The sequence below is a fragment of the Microtus oregoni genome, unplaced genomic scaffold (assembly GCF_018167655.1).
Source record: "Microtus oregoni isolate MIOR12 unplaced genomic scaffold, Mior012 000036F_ref0000092, whole genome shotgun sequence".
Classification (NCBI taxonomy): Eukaryota; Metazoa; Chordata; class Mammalia; order Rodentia; family Cricetidae; genus Microtus; species Microtus oregoni.
Genome location: NW_024543095.1, coordinates 1983588 through 2000046, shown reverse-complemented (window position 1 = coordinate 2000046; position 16459 = coordinate 1983588).

The window sequence follows — 16459 nt, the reverse complement described above, 5'->3', positions numbered from 1 at the left end:
AAGCAGAGAGAATCCCAGGCCACACAGCACCTCCGCCTCTGTCAGCCCTTCCCACTAGCTAGGCAAAGGGTGTGTTCCAATTCTAAGTGGCAGAAAGTGAAATTGTGGACCATCGAGCTGGGCCAGTAGGCTCTCTAGCTTTCCCCTTAGGACTCTGTGTCATCCTGGGCCACAAGTCAGCAAGCCATCATTGGGACATCAACCTAGTGAACCATGGAATTGGGGTCAGGCAGTTGCTTGTGACTAGTTCTCATGGCCAAGGTAGTGAGCTGGTCTTGGGAAAATGACAACATCGGTGTCTTCCTGACTGCCTCCTGAGGTCTCTGGCTCTGAGAAGCATCCCCAGCTCCATCTCCCCCTTCACAACACCCCTTAGCTAGAGGCTTGCCTCTACTTAGACTTGGCTGTATCTTAGAAGTGACCGCTGGAGACTTCAGAGTAGAATTGTGTGGTTGTTTGAATGTGGTTTGTTCACCTCAAACTCATATTGAAATTGAAATCACATTAGAAGACAGCAAGAGATGGGACCTTTAAGGGGCAAGTAGGGTTCTACCCTCATGAACAGTTCATGTGATGAATGGTTTATCTCAAGACCAGTGGTTCTCATCCTTCCTAATGCTGCGACCTTTTAATTCTGCTCCTCATGCTGGGATAACCCCAACCATAAAATTATTTTTGTTGTTACTTTAGAACTGTAATTTTGCTACTGTTATGGATTGTAATATGAATATCTGTGCTTCTGATGGTCTTAGGGGACCCCTGTGAAAGGGCCATTTGACCCACAAAGGTGTCATGACCCACAGGTCGAGAACTGCTGAGCTAATACCTGCTTATCTCAGCCACCTTGGCTAGGTCTCTTACCCCGTGATGTCCTGTGCTACCTCAAGGTTATTCCACTTTGATCTTAGACCAGAAGCGTGAGCCAACAGTTGCTTCTTTTAACATCCTCAGTCTGTACTGTTGTGCCGTTAGCTCAAGGGACTTGAGAAAATTGACTAAGAAGATGGCAGCGGTGATAGGAAGGTCCAAGCAAGGGCAGAACCCCGTCTGCTCACTCCCTTGCTTGCTATGTGGTCCTAGCTGCATCCTTTTATTTCTGTGGCTCAGCTATTAGCAAAGGGCAGGGCTTGGGCTGTGGGGTCTAGACAGTCTGTGTTCTAATACTGAAGAATTTTGAGCTCCTTTTCCCATGGACTGTTTGTCTTATAAAGGGAAAGAACTAACAAGAGGAAATAACTCATCCAGGAGGCAGAGGGAAGGATGAGAAGGCCCAGGCTTGCCGAGGGCAGCAGGCTTCTCTAAGGGACAGGTAGCAGATGGGAGCTGGGGCTCAGAGTGGGGGCCAGGCACACAGGACTCAAGCAGACGCTGCCAGCCTGCTGCCGTAGAAGCTTTGTGTATAGAATTGAGAGCCCAGGCCAGGGGCTTGCCAGCTTCCTACTGCTTGTTTGTGCACAGGGAATGTCTACTTCACGGAGTCCCATCTCAGGACGTCCCGGAGAGGAGGTGACAGAGCCATTAATAACATGAGTTGCCCCACTTCTTACTCTTGTCCCTCTTCTTATGCCATGGTAAAGATGATCTTGAAGTCTACAGAGGTCAACTTGAGACCTTGTGAGCAGCCAGCCATTAGCCTGCCTGGCTTAATAGCAGACCTGTCACATAGAAAAACCAAGGCTTCCACATGCCTGCCATGTCTACCCTGCCTGGCCTCTATGTCCATCACCTTTAGAAACCCCTTCCTCCTCGGAGTTCCGTGTTAAAAACCCTTCTGCCACCCCTGCCATCTCTAACATGAATGGCTGAGATTCCCTGAGCCTTCTGTGCCCACAAGTGACTTTTGCTGAAAAGCAAAGCTCGTGGGGCACCCAGCCTTGTGGTTTACCTCATGACGTCATTTCCCTTCCTCCAGATAAACCAGAAGAGGCCAAGAACTCAAAGTTTCATCTGGCCTGGGGGAAATAATGTCTTCTCTGACTCAGGGTGGAAGGTTCAGGGAGGGTAGCTGGGGCTGTGGGGGGCAGAAGAGGGTCCTCGCACTCTGCCTAGATGTGGGTGACCTGGGACGCCTGAAGGGAGGGCTACCTGCTCAATAGGAAGTTAGCGATAGGATGCACTAAGCATGGGGGTTCCTGATATCCACAAGGAAATCCGGGAGTCTTCACACCCAGAATCCTGACCTGAAGCCATCAAGTGCTACGGCTGGACACCTCAGGGTTCTGGGGGCAGGGTCCTGGGCTTTGGGTCACCTTCTACAGAAAGATACAGGAAGATGACCTAAGTCTGGAGACAGTGCTCCCCCCTCTTCACTGCCTCTTTTCCACTGTCTCCTTTGCTACCTATAGTGAGTGGAGTTGGGGTGAGGGCTGGGAAGGACAGGGAGGGGTCAGGGTGGGGGCAGAGATAGGGTGCTCTTGTCTGTAAATACAAAGTCACCAAAGCAACAGGGGATCATCTCAAGTCTGACCGGTCCACAGCTGGGTAAGAGACACCTCTTCTGCTCTCTCAGGGGGACCCACCTCCTTCTGTGTGAACCAGCCTCTCACTGGGCCTCTTCCTGTGCAGCTTACACAGGGCACTAGGAGAGTGTGGGCATAGGAGTGGAGAGAAGACCGAAAGGTGGACTCGGTCCTCAAAGAACTGAAACCCTTTCAGAGACGACGACAGGAGCAGTGGCCACCGCCATGGTCACTCACGCCATTGTGGCATCACCATGCTTACTGAACATCCTAACGTGACCAGCCCCAGACTAAGCAAGCCACTCCCATCCCATTCGTCCATACTAAACAGCCCATTAATTGCCCTTTATTACTCCTCTTCAATAAAGCTTCAGTTGTCGGAGGTCATCCAGCTAGGACGGGAATCTGGTCCCGTGGTCCTGACCACAATACACCAGGGACACAGACTGGGGCTGAAGGATGCATATTCCAGAAAGATGTACACATATCCAAAGGATGGACTCAGGAGAACCAGAGCTCTGGACAGGACCTGGGTTAGACCGGTAGACTGGGAAGCAGGAAGAGGGGAAGGCAGGTCCAGCTTGGGTGGCACTATTGGTGCTGAGGAGTAGAGCAACATGGTGCTACTGGAAAGAAGAGCCAGGCAGCCACCAACGTCTGAGCAGACCAAAGTCGACCTAGACAACAGTCTCTTGCCTTCAGTTCATGCAAGGCCGGTGTTCTCAGGAGCCAGTCCAGGCGGGAGCTGCTTCAATATCTTCCGCTCCAATCTATTCTTACACCTCTCTCCCTGTGACCCTGGTGCGTGCCGTGGTCAGCTGTTGGGGCTTAGCAGTCCAGAGGGGAAGACCTGCATGGCTTGGAGACAGTGAATTTAGCTTAACCAAAGCAGATAGAGTCCACTTGGGTGGTCTCCAGGACAGCCTGGGAGGAAACCAGGCAGGGCGGCTCCATCCTTGGCGGGGTTTCTCAAGCTCAGCTGGAGCAGGCACATCCATATTGTTGACTGACTGTAGGGCCAGACTCCTAGGGTGCTGTCCCAAGCCATTGCTGGATATCAGAAGCCATTCAGACAGAAGTGGCCCCTGTGGCTCCCACACATCCCCAACAGCTCTGGCTACTCTCCCCTCTCATCAGTCAGTCTTCTATACCCCCATCAACAGAAGTCGGGGTTCATCTAATCGACTCTATGGGGCCTCTCGGTGAAGACAGGCAGGACCCTGAGCTGGACCTGAGACCCAGGGGTGACCTGGAGGGGAGGAAGATGCATAAGCTAGGGCTGTGAGGCCTAAGCCAGAGGCACAGGGGAGACAGGGTAGAAACGCAGCTTTCCCTCCTAACACCCCTGGCAAGAGGCCCAGGCTTGGAGCTGGCCGCACAGGCTGTTTCGTGACTGAGAAGCTGCCTTCTGGGCCCTGCTTGGGGTAGGAGGGGCCTGGGAAAATCAAATTGCTGGGTTTTCAAGGCCCTGTGGGGCCTGCTGGAGCTGTGTGTGGCGGTTAAGGGGCTGGGGCACGGAAAAGCCCTTTCCTTCATTAGGCAGTGGGTGGAGACTGAAGTAATGAACAGAAATGCTTTTCCTCTTCCCTAGGCCTGGGCTGGGGCTAGGGGCTCCAAAGAAGCAGACTTGTCTCTTGGGTCCTTTCTAGTTACGCTCTGTCCCCTGGCAGGGTGACTGGTCAGTTCGGGAGATTTCTCTGGAGAGAGCAGGCTGACATTCTTTTCGCTGTCTAGGTGCCCAGGCATCCAACTACAGCCCCTAGCTCTGGAGCTTGAGAGGAACCAAGCTCCCTGCACCCTCAGGCCACCACTGTCACCTCTGCAAAGGACTGGGATCTTCCACAGAGACATGATGTGATCTTCACAGGCACTGGCGCAGCCTTGTTCAAACTGGCATCTACAGCCACAATGACCATTCTAGATCACCAGGATGGTGGGGGCCAGACACCAACACATGATGGCGCATCCCTGTATGGTCCATAGGCACAATGTCTGTCCCTGCGTTTGCCTTCGGTGTCCCACTTGGAAGGCCAAGGGCAAGATCCTGGTGGGTTTAGCTCACCAGCTCTGAGCACCAAGTATCCGTTTAATATCCATAATGTCCCCATTCAGGACCTGGTGTGGACTTGAGAAGAACAGACAGTGTGAGCTGGACTGATGGGGAGAGGAGGTGGCCTGGATGGCCGGCAGGTGGGACAGGAAGATGGCTGCATAGACAAAGGCTGGTGAGAGAAGACGAGGTTACATTAAGTGAATCTGAGAGATATTTTGAAGGGAGAAAGAATGGAACCTAGGAGTGGATGGATGGATATGGGGATGAAAATGTATGTTCTCTTGTACCAGCTGGGGTACTATGTTTTCTCGGCGTGAGTTGCCTTGGCCTGAGGCCCCTGTATCTTCACAGTCATCTCCATATTCAGGGTAGCCCTGGACCAGGGGACTTCTAAGGAGGGAGTTAAGAAGTCACATGGGTCCCTGGGAAACTCACGCTGTATGTTATCTTGCAGCTGATATTGCAAGACGTTCAAGCACACAAGGAGGAAAAGGCGGTGCCAGGACCTCATGGGTCCACCAACCTCCTGAAAATTCCATCAGGACATCCTCGCCCCTCTCACTTCCAGTTTGCTGTTTTGTTATTTTAAAACAGCTCCAGAAACAGTATGATTTTATGATTTTATGCACAATCACCTTCTCCTGTATCTCCAACCAGATGATTTAAAAAAGAAAAACCCACATAACTGCAAAGTTAGGTCTTGGCAATTGCTACTAATTCAGCAATGATTCCTTCTGTGTGTGCATGCATGTGGTGTGTATATGCATGTGTGTCTATGCAGATGTGCTCACCTATGCATGTAGACATGGAGGCTAGAGGCTGGCTCCGAGTGTCTTCAGCAACAGATGAAGCAATAGCTCTGTCTTACTTTTTAGAGGTAGGGTCTCCTGCTGGACCTGAAGCATGCCATTTTGGCTAGACTAAGCAGTCACGAGTCCCTGGGATCTGCTGGTCCCCCTGTCCCAGCGCTGGGGTTACAGGTATGTGCCATTGCACCCAGCCCTTCCCCTCATGCTGGGAATCGGGGCCCAGCAAGCAGTTGGGTACTGAGCCATATCCCAAGCCTCTAGTTTCTCAACACCACATAGACATCAGTCCAGGCTCAGGCTTCCCGGAAGGTCTCTTCTGTCTGGGAAGAGCAGTGGACTTAATTTCTAGGCCAGGGTGATGATCACAGTGGCTCAGCTCAGCTCACCTCACTCATGAGCTACTAGATGTTCGCGGCACGAATTGCAGAGAGAACAAAGAAAGAAAGAACAGGGAAATAGCTGGAGTGGGGGACACTCTCTGCAAGTTCTCTGCTCATCCAGAAACACACGGCAGCAGGGAAAGTGTTGGGGACATTCCTCTCCCAGCCCAGAACTGTCTCTTGTTCCTTCCCACCACCCAGCCCTGCCTGTCTGGTGTCCAAGGCCCATGAGCTCCTGTTCCACTGCCTGTCTGCAGCCTGGGGCAGTTTCCCTCTCGGGGAATAGGCTGGGAACAGGAGGGCCAGCGTGGTCCACACCCAGCCCCAGTGCTGCTGTGTTTATGGTGGGCTGTGTTTATGAGGAGTTATCTGGTTTCAATCCCACGAAATCTCAAAACTTTCCATGGGAACTTTTGTGCTAAACTCCTCCTCCTGGGGTGGGCTGGACAAGCTCAACCTGAGTAGGCAGACACTCTGGGGCTGCTTCTAAGGGTCTTCCAGTTGCCCCCCCACCCCCCGTAGGCAGGAGCAGGTCTAAGTGGCTCTGGAAGTCCCCAGCCACTCGGAAAATCTCTTAGTTGACTAATGGGACTTCAGTTAGGTTCCTCAGTTTCTTTACTGAATGCAGGAATAAACAGCGGTGTTGGGATCAAGGCCTGTTGAGTGCTCAGCATAGATCTGGTCTACAGGGAGGCCAGTGCTGGGGCTGGTGCAGGTAGATCCATCAGCTCCCAACAGAAACATGACCATGTGTCACAGAGTCCCATCTCTGGACTTTTAGAAAAATAATACGATGCATATTCTAATGTCATATATAATTCATCAAGGTTGGGACAACGCCAGGATCAAACCAAGAACTTCCTCTTTGAAGTGTGGAACTGATCATCCAGACTGGGGGTGGGGAGGAGTTTACAGTCAGTCTTGTGTCTGCTTAGGCCAGGATTTTGCTAAATAAGTTATGGGGAAAACTTCTGGGGGTCTGTAGGAGTCTGGAATTGTAGCAGAGGGATTAGGCTGGGGAGGTGTTTGTGTTGACATTACCATCACTCATTCAGGAACAAGGGGGGGTCTTTTCTACTGGAGGGGCAGGGTTGGCCCCTGCAGAGAGAGATTGTCTTCCCACAGGCAGAGCAAGCAGGACAAAACTTTGGGTGCTGGCAAAGGACCCCTTCTCTGGACAGTTGGCACTGTGTTGGTGAAGAAGACAGCCTTGTGTGTGGCCCTGCAGGCTGGTGGACACTGTAGGAGCGTGAGCCTTTTACAGCGTGGGCACTCTGGAGGTGAAGGGGCTGAGGAAACCTAGGCTTCCTCTGACAGGGGCTCCCAATGACCTCTTTCTACTTAGACCACTCCAAGACCCTGGACCAAGGTTTGTGAACCATGTCCCTCCCCTATTCCCCACTCTGCTCTGTAGGCTCAAGGCTGAGCGAAAGGCAGAAGCCAGCTTTCTCCGTCATTGCGTCCGAAGCCTGGGTCGGACATCTCATGGGGGTATCTTGCCCACCCCATGATGTTAGGGAGAAGGATCTAGAAGTCTAAGCAGAGTGCTAGAATTTACAAAGCACTCTGTTTCTCTGGGCAGCTCACTCCTCGGTTGTGTGTTTCAGTCACACTTGGAAGTGAAGGGCTTGCCCGGGCTGCTGCCTCCATTTTTGACACACTTTCCCTCGAGTTCACCCTGCAGAGGCAGCTTCCACACTTTCTCTGGTTGCAATCCCTGCTGAAGGCAGCTGTGGGAAAGTGGGGCCGAGCACAACCGTGGTGTGGGACTTTGCCCTGCCTGGAGTCCCAGCCGCTGGCAGGGGTTGCGCCCTTGCCTCCTCCACTGTCTGGTGCAGGGGAATTCCCCCTTGCTGGGTGCCTGAGGATTAAACACAACACCTCAGCTAATAATAGAATATAAAGAGCAAACAAGACAACAGCTGGGGTGGATGAAGGCTATGGATGCTTATAAAAGTGCTTTGAGCCCCTGGAAGAAAGGAAAGACCAAACACAAGGCTCAGCCCCTGGTTGGCCTATAGGGCAGCCAGAGAGGCCCGAGTCTGTAGTGGAGGATGGGGTGGTGCACCTTAGGCCCGAAAGGAGTGCTGGGATCAACCTTGAGTGAATGGCTGGTGCCTTGGGGTTGTCAGGCCATAGGAAGCTAACAGGGATACGCGTCCCAGCCCAAATCACTCCGAGAAATATTCCCCTTCTTCTGTGAGTTTTCTGGGCTGGCCAAGATGGTACAGGAGGTAGGGCCAACTTTGGAGTGGGGATAATTCCATGTCAAGGCCTTTCCTTGCTCAAGGGCAGAAGATCTCACCTCTGCCATGGCCACATGTCATGGCCCCTGTGAAGGGAGGGCTGGACATCAGCACAAAACCTTAATCAAAGTCTCACCCTAGTCTGTGAAGCCCACCAGACAGAGCCAGGCCCATCCTCTGGGCCTTGGCATGCATGGGATGTACACATAGCATGCCAGAAGGTCACTAGTTTCATCATGACACCAAGTTGGGCTGAGGGCCTGGGCTATAGTGGCCCGGTAGGGATGGCGCACTTAGATGTCAAGGGCCGCCTCAGCGGAGTTCTGATGGGGCTCTTTCTCCACAGCCCTTTCTGCTCTGCCAATAGGGTCCTCTCCCCCAACTCTCATGGAACACAGCTGCTTTTCTGTATGGTAGCCCAGGTCTGAGGCCCCTTGGAGGGTTTCCTCCGTGGTCAGCAAGTATTCTAGCGGGGAGCATGGAAGGCCCTATCCCCTTGGCCCTGTATAGCACAAAGGGTCACTGAGGTTGGTGGCCGGGGCCTTCAGTGGTGTATTGATCTATTAGATGGAGGAGCTGAGGCAGCCGGTCCAGTCACTGAGACCAGGAGTTTCCCCCACACATCTCTGGTGTGACTGGGCTAGAGTTGGGGGCAAGCTGAGGATTTTCAGTAGCATCAAGGAGTGTAACAGCTATTTAATCCTTTGGGCGATCATTAGATGCCAAGCCCGGTGGAACCCTTATCTCCTGTCAGGACTCTGGCTCGCCATGCAGGTACGGATACTGTTACTGTCGTCAGGTAAGGACAAATAAGGTCGAGACAGGTGACAAGCAGAAGCGACTGTGGATTCCACCTTTGTCGCTCTGGACCTCAGTCATTATCTTCCTGGCTGTCTATCTCTCTAGTCTGGCTTTTGCTCAGGCCTCCCAGATACTCTGACTGGCAGAGGAGGGCATTACCACTTCTCCTGAGGCCCCGAGATGGACGAGACACTTCTACTTTCCTACCTCACACATGGGTGCTGATCTAGGTTTCTGGATTGTACTTCATGCCCCAGCCTGATGGCTCATGCCAAGTCTGCAGGCTGTCCCTAGCCCCAAGGATCTGGAAGCAGGTGGTGAGATGCAGGCGGCTTTAGCCCCCTGTCTCCTGCCCATCACCTTGCTGTGTCCTCCAAGAGTGTAGTCTGGCCACGAGACCTTGGTTTCCCTACTGTGCCCCATGCCCACCACTCTCAGTGCCCCAAGGGTTTCTAGAAATTTCTCACTTCCATCTCTTCCTGTTTACTGCTTCTTCTCCGAGGTGCACCCTCTGGCTCCTAGAGTGTGATAATTTCATTAGCTACCAGCTGCCGGCCCTTGCTAGCTGCCCTTCACCATCCCACTAGCCACCGCCCTTAATGCCACTTTTGTCCTGAACCCCTCGGTCATCACAGGGCTACCTGTGTCCCTGGTTCTTAGCTTGTCTGGGAAGCCATCATTGTCTGCTTTTTGAACACGGTACCGACCTCTTTGTCTCACTAAAGGTATCTGTCTACTCAGAGTTCCTACCACTGCTCTTCCAGAATATTCTAGAGCAGTCTCCTATGTTCCCTGGGTCGGCACTGCTGTTCCACTCCTGGTTTCCCGTGACTTGTCACATAATTGCCTAATTTAACCTTGACCCAAGCACCTTTCTAGAGTCAATTAGAAGTCGTTCTTTATGGAATGTATTTCCAAGACGAAAATCAAGAAATAATTCAAATGTCCCAAAAGAAGAGAAACAGAGTGTGAATTCTTGGGTAGAGACTCCAAGGGGATGTAGAGGTGTGTGTGTGTGTGTGTGTGTGTGTGTGTGTGTGTATGTGTGTAGCTGGTAGCAAGATGGGTAAAATGTATTCAGTAACATTAAATGATAAAACAGGATCTAAATTTTGTTTGTGTTTTTGTGTTGTTTTCAAAATAAACAAGAGAAATGACTGGAAGGAAGCCCTTCACCCCTCGTGTCTCTGTGGAGACATTACGTTATGTCACAGAAGAGAGAAAAAGTATTTGTCGTACACTATTGTACACCTGTGCTTAAACATGGCCATGTCAGGGGGGTGGGGTTATGAGTGATTTCTGTGCTCGGTTCCTTTTATAAGAAGAAAAGACCCCAGCACTATTTTGATGGGAGTGACATGTTGCTGGCATGACACCTGTCCAAGCATCCCTTTCTAGCACCTGGTGGCAGAGATTCCAGAAGGTGGGCCCTTCAGGGAGAAGCGGAAACGGAGATAGCCTGCCCCTGCTGACCTGTTGCCCTCTGTTCTGCAACCTTGGGTTGGGCAGGGCAAGTTGAACCTGGGGAGGGCGGTAGGACGGGTGTCACCCCTGTTCCCTTTGCACTTTGTGGTATTTTTACCATCTCTTTCAGGCACAGCCATCAGGCCTGGTAAGGAGTTGGCACCGGGTGGAAACCACGGCAGGGATGGCCAACAGTCCCCAGACTGCGGCTGTTCATTCTCACGGTCACTCTGTGCAGTAGGCTGTACTTGCAGTGAAGGGCTCCCACCCCAGCCCGACAGCAGCTAGCAGGGTCTTGTCTTTCTGCCACTCTGCCCCTTACCTGCCACCCATGGAGACAGGGACAAACTTTGCCAGGAGGACAAACTTCTATGTGGGAAGGCTGTTGGCAGGCTCCCACTGGGCTTGAGAACAGAGCGGTTTGGGGGAAGAGGAGAAACTCTGTCTCTGGAATCTGGAACAGGACCTGGCCCCTGTGGGTACTCAATCATCAAATGCATGGGGACATGTCCTGTGCTCCTCGACAGGAGGCCTGCCCATCAAAAAAGCAAAAGGATAAAATATCTTTGAAGCCAAGGGACTTGGAATTGAATTGTCCAGCTCACTCCCTCCTCCAGGAGGTCTCCCCCTCACCCCATCATTGGCCACAGCTATAAACAGACAGTGACAATCTGCTCTTCTTCTTCTTTTTTTAAGGCTTATTTAACTTTTTATTTTATGTGCATTGGTGTGAAGGTGTCAGATCTCCTGCAACTGGATCTTCAGACAGTTGTGAGCTGCCATGTGGGTGCTGGGAATTAAACCCGGGTCCTCTGGAAGAACAGCCAGAGCTCTTAACTACTGAGCCATCTCTCTAGCCCCCAATCTGCTCTTCTCGCATGAAGTTACGATCCTGCTTCCTAAGCCATGGTCAGGGGCAGAGGGATGGCCTGCCTTACCTGCCTGGCCCTTGGTGACAAGGATGATCGTACCATTCACACAACCGCAGCATCAGCCCAGGGCAGGTGCTCAACACGAGTCTGTCTAACGCCCACCTGGACTTCAATTCTTGCTTCTGCCCTGAAGCAGCTCCCGCCTCCAGGGAACTAAAGTGCCTTTGTGCCCACGGAGTTGGCGAGATTTTGCTCATCTAGGGCCCAGACCTATGAACTTCCAGGCTGCTCATATGGGCCCATCTCTGTCGAGTTCTTTCAGCAGTCAGGATATCCTGACGTCCCCTTTCCTATGGCACCTCTAAGTCTGGCCACCACCATCAGTGAAGGACTCTCAGCAGCAACCATTCCTGGACCAGTCTTGGAAACCTACTCCTGACCGTGGTGCTCCCCATGCTGGAGTCCTGACACCAGGGCTCCCCATGTTGGGTCCCTGACCCTGGGGCTCCCCATGCTAGACTCCTGACCCTGAGTCTCACCATACTGAGATCTTGACACTGGGGCTCCCATATTAGATAGCTGATTTGAAAGAACGAGTAGACACTCCTCCCAGGGAACGCTCCATAGATGGTGACCCTGTGTGGTCACTCAGCCTCTCCAGATAACTCCAACCCTGTCTCAGCCCTGGCAGGGTCTGGCCAGAACACAGCTCTAAAGACAGTAGCAGAGCTGGAGGCCTGGCAATAGGTCCTCACTACAAAAGATTAGCATCTCCCCCCACCCCCCAGAGAGAGAAGGTACACTTGTTGGCAGCAAGTTCACAGTTGGGTGGGAAGCATGCCAGCTTCAAAGGACATCTCTAGTGTGCAGTGAAAATCTTTTTTGTTTTGTTTTGTTTTTGAGACAGGGTTTCTATGTGTAGCCCTGGCTGTCCTGGAACTCACTCTATAGACCAGACTGGCTTCGAACTCAGAGATCCACCTGCCTCTGCCTCCTGAGTGTTGAGAATAAAGGCGTGTGCCACCACCAACATCCAGCGTGCAGTGGAAATCTTAACTGGCTATTAAGAGAGCCATTAGTTAATAGGTTTGCATGGGGACTAACAGACAACTCAGTAAGTGTGCCTTAAAACAAAACAAACAAACAAACAAAAATAAAAACGTGTGCTACAAGGGTCCCAGGTCACGCTGCTCGGCAGACTCCCTGAGGAGCTGGCAGGGGTGCAGGAGACATCCCAGGTGACCTGCAGGTGGGCACTGGTTAGATAGAAGAGGTAGTATCTGGAAAGACGGGCTAGCTGCTAAAGGACTGAGATATGAGAGAAAGCAGCCGAAAGGACAAGGAGAACCTGGAGCAGTTCCTGCATGGAGACCACAGTGAAGTCAGGCTTTTTGAGGACTGTTTGCCCTCTAGGACTGAGGTTCTGCGTCCCTGGATTCAGTCTGCAGGCCGAAAATACTTAGAAAGACTTTGCATCTATGCTGAGCATGCACAGACTTTTTCCTCCTCATTGTCCCCTGCACAATCAAGTGTAACAACTATTTGTACTGTACTGGGTGTCATAACTAATTTAGGGGTGGGTTAAAGTGTATGGCAGGATGTTCATGAGCCGTATGCAAATACTGTTGTATTTTATATAAGGGACTTAAGCATCTGTACATTTGGGGTGGGGCAAGTGGAATTAGTCTCCATGGATACCAAGAAAGGATGGGCATACTTTGTGTCAGGCCCTGGGCCCTGGACGTGTCCTGACTCATTAAGGTCTCCTGCTGACCCCATCAGATTGTGGAGTCCCATTCTGCAGAGGAGGAAATGGAGGTCAAGTTGCTTGCTCAAGTTCATGCACTTAGTAAGCGGTGGAGCCAGGATTTGACTCAGCCTGGCTGGCTCCAAAGCCCACAGGCCTCACCGCTGACAAACTAATTAGGTTGGATTAATATGACTGTGCCGGACTCCAGTCTAGAGTATGTTCTGTACATGGCTCTGGTAGCGGGTGAGACTGGGGGACTGCTGGGTCTGGGGCGCTGGGGTGAGAGGAGGTGTGGCGGGTGCCCCGGGGAGAGACAGGCAGGCAGCTGGGTTGTGTAAGTCACAGCCCACACCATGCAAGCCACTGGCATAGGGGCAAGAGGAGCTCTCCTCCCACCTGGAATATTCTCCAGGCTTGGAAGGAGCACTGGGGCAGCTCAAGGAGGCCAGAGTCCTCCAAGTCCCACCTAGACACGGGTACATCTATAGGCAAGGCATCTCCCTAGCGCACCTCACACTGCCCAGTGTGAGGCTGACCCTTGCTCAGACACCAAACGCGGTATCAAATCTCAGTCAAACCTTTCCCACAAGGCTGTTTGAACTTTGTCCTCTCGCTGTCCCCTCCCAAGTTGACCCTGGGTGACTAGCATTCACTTTCATACTCCAATGGCCTTTGGCTTTCCCAGGAATCTCTCCAATGTCTCCCTTTGGCTGACTGCAGGATTGTCCTATCAAGGGTCTCAGAAGGGTCAACAGATCAAGAAGGTGGCAGATGTGAGCAATGTGGAAGCAGTCCTGGAATATGATGCGTGGTGTTTGAGAGGGGAGAGGGCAGAGGCCACCATCAACACCCATGCACCCTACCCCCTCTTTCTAGGTGATACCTTCCTCTGCTGTTTGCCAAAGGTCACTTAAGCGATGGATAGTTCTGTGGTCCCAGAATTGAAAGGTACTTGTTTTCTCAGGTAGTTCCTAAGGTGACTCAAAAGACATGTCCCACAGAGTCTTCGGAGTGAGGAGACTTCTGTGGGAGGCCTATGTCATGGAGATGCTGAGGAGAGGGGAGGCAAGCTGTTGAAGGGACAGAGGTGTCTATCTGTGGGGCCTCCAGATGTCATCTGCTTATCCCCAGGTCTGATAAGGCAGTTGCCCAGAGCAGGAAGGGTCCCACCAGATGAACCTTGGTTGTTTCTGGAGCTGCTTTTACTGCCATGATTGTCACAGTTTGTCATGACCCCAAGCATGACTTCCCACACTTGTAAAGTGGGATTCCTTTAAAGGGCTGAGAGAACACTGCAAGAGTGAAGTCCAGAACCCGAGAGAAGGAAAATATTCACTAAAATTATTGGGATTACTTCATATGTAACCTGGAACCATTCCACAGATCCGGAGGCCTTTGGTAAGTTTCCTTGGTAGTTGTGATGTAGCTAAGAATTTTCCTCCTGTGTTTGCCCTCCGACCTACAAAATATAGCTTTGAAGTTATATTTTGATGCATTCCCAGGCTGTTCGAGCTTAACCATCTGAAAATAAGTTGGTGTGATGCACACTTCCGCAGCCACACAGATATCCTACCCACATATACAAAGACTGCCCCTGAGTTCTTTCTGGTTTGTTTTGGTTCTTGGAGACAGGGTCTCATGTAGCCCAGGCTATCAAACTCACTGTGAGGTTGATCTTCCTGCCCTCACCTCCTAAGTGCAAGAATTACAGACATGTTACCACAGTCAGCTTCCAAGTCCTTTCCTGTATCATCCACTATGGTCAGCCTGACCTCAGAGCCAGGGCCTGACTCCAGTGTAGTTTCAGCCCAGGACTCACCATAGCAAGCCCCTCTCATGGGAGAAACGTCAAAAACAATTGCAGCGGCGAGTCACTTAATGGTGTTGACGTGCTCTGAGAAACGCAATGCTGTGTGGGCATCACAGGGGAGGATTATGAAAACTGAGGTGGCTACATCATCGCTGGTGATATAATCCCATGGAGCCACCCGCTCGGCCACTGCCCGAAGCCGCTTGTGTCTGTGTATGAGTGTTACACGCGGGGGCCTGTGGTAACACAAGTTCATCAAAGCGACTCGGGTTGTGGAAGTGCAAAGAAACAGGGAACTGGATCAATTCCTTGTGCTATAAGGAGGGGGAAGAAGAAAGGGCAGGAAGGAGAGGCAGGAGGGGAGAGATGGGGAAAGTTGAGCGAGTGGCTTCATGTCTTTGCTGAGTTATGTAAGATCTCAGACGTTATGGCATTAGCCTTGAAGTTATATTTGATCTGGCTCTTATAAGAATGGGGTGGTATGCAGATCCTTGCTAGGCTACGTAAGCCCTCCACTACTGAGCTAAATCCCCACCCTTAGTGCCTGAATTCAAAAAGGAAGGATAGGATCATACCCAGAGACGTTAAACAGTGTATGTGCCTGTGAATGCCCCCATTTCCAGTTGGCACCTAGCTTTTTCTCTCTTGGCATTGTACCTGGGTGTTGTTGATAGGTAAACAGAGGGTGATAATTCTTGTTTTCATTTGTAAAAGTTACAATGAATCAATTTTGACACTATTAATAGCAACATTTATCTCACCATTGGACACTGTTCCTAACCTTTCTGTGTCAGGCTGTGGGATGACCCTGTCCTCAGGACTGGAACAGGTTCCCCAGGGCTGCTTCTATTTCTAATCCCATGCCAGAAGCAAATCCGGTGCTGCCAGGGTGCACTGTGCCGGCAAAGGGGTAGTTCTTGAGAGCCTTCAGTCGCAGGAACTGAAACTGAGTCAGAGGGATTGTGAACTGCGGAGCTCTGATTGCTCTGCCGTGGGAAAGCAGGGGCCAGGGGAGAAGTGGGTCACTGGGTCATGTTTCTCGGGTGCAGCCCCGAATCCTGCCGAGTTAAAGCAAGACCTGTCTCTGTGTGCCTGTGTGAGAGACAGACAGACATATACAGAATATATATGGCGGGGGGGTTCCCACAAAGGACTCTCATTCCTCAAGCCACAGGATGACTCATTTTGTCTTCCTGGTAATCCAGATGGGGTCACCCTTCCAAAGGCCATGTTCACGGGCAGAATTTTTTAACAGGGGTATTCTGACTTTCTAGAAAAAGGCCAACATCAACACCAGAAAACCCTCTCTCAGGTCTGTAGGAATAATAGCTGCTGTTTCTCAAACACTACTGAGAGCCAGGCTCCCCACTTGGTACCTGATGAGTCTTCCCCACTAGGGTCTACTCCCTCTTTCAGAGGTGAGGGTTAAGAGAGCGCAGTTAAGTAGCAGTACTCACTGGAGCTGGCTGCCCTACTGAGCTCCCATCCAAGGGCCTCCTGATTCTGCATGAGTGACTTCTTGTGAGTGGCGTGAAGCTGGTTCTGGTGGGGTTATTTACACTTGGGAATTGGCAAGCAGGCCATAGTACTCAGGGTCCCTGGTTTTTGTCTGTTTTTTCCCCCCTTTAAATCACAAGTGAGTTGGTCCTTAGATATTTATCAGCTGCTAAGTGGGCAGACCCAGGATTTGAATGTAAAAGTCTTTCTCATTCGGAAGCTCACACTGTTTGCAGGTTATGTCTCAAGAAGTTGGCTTCAGTGTAGACAGTGGGGCCTTGGAAGACTCATTACTCCAAGTCAGTGGAACTAACTACG